The sequence below is a fragment of the Pyrus communis genome, chromosome 9 (assembly GCF_041283825.1).
Source record: "Pyrus communis isolate YQ-2024b chromosome 9, ASM4128382v1, whole genome shotgun sequence".
Taxonomy (NCBI): domain Eukaryota; kingdom Viridiplantae; phylum Streptophyta; class Magnoliopsida; order Rosales; family Rosaceae; genus Pyrus; species Pyrus communis.
Genome location: NC_142573.1, coordinates 23,522,412 through 23,527,422, shown reverse-complemented (window position 1 = coordinate 23,527,422; position 5,011 = coordinate 23,522,412). Strand labels below are relative to the sequence as shown.

The 5,011-nt window shown below is 44.3% G+C and overlaps 1 pseudogene; it reads right to left on the bottom strand.

Moving 5' to 3' along the window:
- Window positions 1-1,757: 1,757 nt before the first annotated feature.
- LOC148694433 (uncharacterized) lies at window positions 1,758-3,536 on the bottom strand (annotated as a pseudogene).
- Window positions 3,537-5,011: the final 1,475 nt, after the last annotated feature.

Here is a 5,011-nt window from a genome sequence, read left to right as displayed (position 1 = left end):
TTGAATCGGTGGTCGTGTCGCTTGGCTTTTTATAGAGGTATCGATCATCCCAACATACACACTCTGAAGATTGCCCATTCTTGAAAATCGTCTCCGGCCTTTTGAGAATTAACTTCATCCACCCCTTCTCTCTGAACACATTTGAAAAAATGACTAACTCATCGAACCTTTGCTTAGATTTGAGTCTTAGCAGCGATCCGGTTGCACCCCTTCAAGGTAATGTATGGCGCCCTTCTTTTTTATCTTCTAACGGTCCTCTTTCAGGTGAAGACTCCATGATGACGGATGCAACAACAGCTATGATAGTAGCTAGAAACCTCCTCACTCCTAAGGATAGTAGGCTGCTTTCAGGACGGTCCGATGAGTTGGCCGTTCAAGAGTCCCTCGCTCTCAGCGTTCAGTGTGCAGGCTCTGTGTCCAACATGAGCCAACGCCTACTTGCTCGCTCCCGTCAGGTTGAATCGTTGATGGCAGAGGTGGAAAGTCTTAAGCAAGAGATCAAGCAGCTGAAGTATGAGAATAGAAGTTTGCACATGCTTGCAAACAATTATTCGACGGGCATGAAGAGGAAGCTTGATGAGCTGCAAGAGTCTGAAGGTCGGATTCAAAGTGACCGTCAAAGGTTTTCGTCTTTCCTCTAGAGGCATATTTTTCCTGGGTCTTCCAGCGTTTGGCCAAGTATTGAGGCATCGAATGCTCTATCTTCGATGCCTCCCGCTCCTGGAGTTTTGCCACGTAGTGGGGCTTCACGTGAACAACCTTTGTGAAAGCTCCATCTTTTTTTTTTTTTTTTTTTTTTTTTTTTTTTGTACGCACTTGTAATTTCTCGGAGATCAATGGACATGCTTTATTTTATTCAGTGTATTGTGCTAAATACAGATAAAACATATATATCTCCAAGATGTGTTATTTCCTCTTTTTTTTTTTATTTTATTTTATTTTATTTTTAAAACACACTTTTGCAAGTGATGCCGTGCACCACCTTCTCCTTATTTTCTTCTTGACTTGCTAACAGTAACTTGCCATTGTGAGTGGTTTCAGCTTTTGGCATTGTGAGAGCCGAATGCCCTCCAATCTGCTATTTTAATCAGTTGGCATTTTACAGTGCTTCCCAACGTCATCATTACTTCCCAACATCATCATTACTTCCCAATATCATCATTACTGCCTTTTTATTTTTTTATTTTTTTTACCTTCATCATTGCTTTCTCTTTTCCTTTTTCTTTTGACTTCCTAATAGTAGCATGCATCATCTTTTTTCTTTCTCTCCGGCACCATCAATAATTTTCTTCTTTATTATTATTTTGTTTATTTATTTATTTATTTATTTTTTTTCTATATATATATGGTGCTCTGTAAGCTAGGTTTGTGGGTGAAAACCCAGGCCGAGTTCGAGAGAAGACGGAGGAGGAAGGGGTGTCCGTGCTGTTGAAGCTGATCAGTAGAAGGAGAGGGCTCGCAGAGGAGGACGAAGACGGAGAAAGTCTTTGGGTGTGAGTTGACAAACTTTGATTTTGTCAATCACATTCAAAGGCAGCAGCATAGGCAAGCAGATGTAAGTTGACAAACTTTGGTTTTGTTAATCACATTCACAAGTAGCGACCATGGCGGAAGTGCAGAAGCAGCCAGAGCTTGAAGTAGTGCAAAGCGTCGAGCTTCACGATCAGCTAGTCGTTTGACAGCGGTCACTGAAGTTCTTCGCCGATTTTGACCACGGTGGCCGGAGTGAGGAGCTTGAGGTAGTTAGTGGATGCTGTTGCTGCGGCTGTACAAGCTGGTTTAACTGTCGTTGGGTCAAGGGCATGGACTTTTGCAACTGATTAGAAGCCAGTTGCTGCTGAAGGAGAACCTGCTGCCTATGTTGAATACGGAACGAAGGTGAGCCAGGGGCGGGAATTGCTGGCATTTGCTTCAACCACTGTTGTGAAAAAGAATTCTGCATCATTGCTGGCTGTCCATTCTGAGACACCGCAGATAGCAGAGGGTTCATAAATGCCAGTGAAGGCGTTCTTGGCAAGCTCTGAACCTGTGCAGAGGTGAGTGAATTTTGTTGGGCCGATTGTTGCCTAAGTTGGCCCTGCCCCTGATTCATTCTCTTGATGAAATTGGGATCCTTGGACCAGATCGCCTTTTTGTCTCGGCGAGCCCAACAACTGCGGCTGCAGATTGAATTGCGCAGCTGCAACAGCAGCAGTGCCTGACAACATGGGCAGGTGAATTTACTAGCTCTTTCCCAAAAATTATTCCAGAAGTAACATCTTCAGCATACTTGAGCTTTTTCTCTACTTCAGGTCCAGTTCCGAGACCAAGAATGTCAACAGATTTTAGAACTGATTTCTTTGACTCTGATTTGTACCTATTATCTTCATATATCCCCAGTACAGTTCCAGAAGCTATTGCAGAAGCAGTATTAGATTTTTTTTTTTTTTTTTTTTTTTTGCAGAAACCCCCTCTGAAGAGGCAAGCACAATAGCAATGTCACCGGCTTGAACAGCCTTTGCTGCTGCTGCTGCCTTACCAAGACCTCGGAAAGCCTCTGTAGACGAAGCAGATTGGCCAAGCCCAAACAAGCCGACCCTCTTCGAGCCAAGACCCGGAAGCCTAACAATTGTTGACTGGCCAGACTTTCCGGTGAAGTCTTCCTCAGAAGATGCTTCAACCAATAGACCACCCAAATGGGAATCTAGCTTCTTCAATACTGAATTTTGAAACTTGGAGTTCTCATCTTTCGCCAAATCTTTCTCTGAGACACCCACTGCAAGTAGGTCTCCTTTCCATTCTGCTGCATGGAGCTTTTTCGCGGCAAAAGAGATCTTAGGGGCGTCGATGCCAGAAGGGTGAGCATGGACGAAGAGCTCAACGAAGACGGAGACGACTCGGGGTTTGGTGGATTTGTCGCTAGTGGATCAGAAATCCTTGTCCATATGTTGCAGGCTGAGATGCGGCAGAAGGTTTCCGGGCTTACCGGGCAGGGCGTCTTTGATCATCGCAACATTGAGCTCCTTATCAATCTTCACAATCTTCAGCTTCCTGATCTTGGTCTTGGTCCCTCCCATTCTCCCCGGCATCTTCTTCCCCTTGTACACCCTTCCAGGCGTTGTTCCGGCACCGATTGAACCCAGAGCTCTGTGGCTTTTGGATCCGTGGGTCATCAGCCCCCGCTTGAAATTGTGCCGCTTGATTCCTCCCTGGATCCCCTTTCCGATTGTGGTTCCGGAGACATCGACGATGTCACCCTCTTTGAAAAGCTCGTCGAAGGAGAGCTTCTGGTTCGACTCGAATCCTTCGACGTCTTGCAGCCGGCACTCCTGGAGGTGGCGGAGGAAGAAGAAGAGTTGGGGATAGTGAGAGAGAGCCTCGAGGCGGAAGAGCAAGAGTTCTGCCTGGAGATAGCGATGGGGTTTGTGAAGGGATGAAGGAGAAAGAGCGGAAGGAGTAGAAGAAGAGTTTGATGATAGGGGCATTCCCAGCTCATTCCTTGACTTGAGAATGACCGAGTGGAGAAAAGCTTCAGGTCCAAAAGCTAGCCTTATCATTTCCTTCTCGCCATGGTCTTGTATCAGAAGTAAACCTATGATTTTTGAAGCATTTTATGGGTCCAAATTTTGGATCCTCGAGAACACAATTCTTGTAACTTCATAGGAGTCCATGGCGGATAGAGAAGTTGGGTTGGTGTGTGTGTTATGGAGAGCTGCAAGTCGAAGGGACGGACGAAGGAGAACACGCAGATTGGGCTTTGAGAGCCGGGGCCGGGCTTAGCGGGAGAAGAAGCAGAGCTCCTTGCACAGCAAGCTTAAAACAATTATGTGTGTTTGAGAAGGGATGGGCCTGGCATTTGGGTTCCTCTTTTTGTGGACTTCAACTTCTGTTTCTTTGAGTTGGCATGGGTCTTAAGTGCAGGCAAACCCACTTTAACATGTATAATTTTTTTTTTTTTTTTTTTTGAATAGAGAATATATATATATATTTTTCTAATACATAGTAACATATGTATTTATTTATTTATTTTTCTTTTCTTTTCTTTTGTAATAAAATTGACTTTTATTTGTAAGTCTTTAATAAAAACCCTTATTTTTTTTTTTTGATGTAATGAAATTGACTTTCGATAGTCAAACATTTAATAAAACCTAATTAAAATTTTTTTTTTATTTTGATGTGACTGAACTCGAAGTTGAATGTTCGAGCTGCCTACGTACTCTTCCAGAGAAGAGATCAAGTCATAACGTAGTTCAAATGAGTGATGGTTTTTTTTTTTTTTGATGATGATTTTGCCGTACATAGTTTATACTCTTGCGGGCCAGGAGCGTGGTGCGTTTGCTTTAGGGGTAGTAGCGCTTCAAAAATCTGCCGTTGATGGGGCCGATCTTCAACCCGTCTTCTGCCATGATTAAGTAGGCGCCATTGGTGTAGATCTCTTGTATTACGTAGGGTCCATCCCACTTTGATGTGAACTTGCTTTTTGTCTTATGAGTTGTAATGATAGGCCTACGCAATGCCAGCACGAGATCTCCGGCTTGGAAAGACCTTGGGCGGACTTTCTTGTTGAATGCCTTGGACAACCGTGCTTGGTAGCATTCCAAGTGTTGTTGAGCTTCGAGCCTTCTCTTATCCAGCGCTTCCAACTCCTGAAGGCACAACTTTGCATTTTCGTCATCAGTCAAGCCTTCTTGTATAGCCATCCTTAGTGAGGGAATTTGACTTTTAAGCGGTAGAACAGCTTCTACGCCATATACGAGAGAATAAGGTGTAGCTTGGGTAGGAGTCCTATGTGTAGTCCTATATGCCCAAAGTGCTTCACTTATTCTTTCATGCCAGTCTCTCTTTGTTCGACCGATTACCTTTTTCAGGAGGTTGCACAGCGTCTTGTTGAATGCTTCCGCGAGGCCGTTGGCCGGAGCATGATACATGGAAGACTTGTGCTGCTTGAACTTGTATTTGTCGCAAAGCTCGTCCACGAGTCGGTTGGAGAACTGCTTTCCGTTGTCAGTGATAATGTAACGAGGCACCCCAT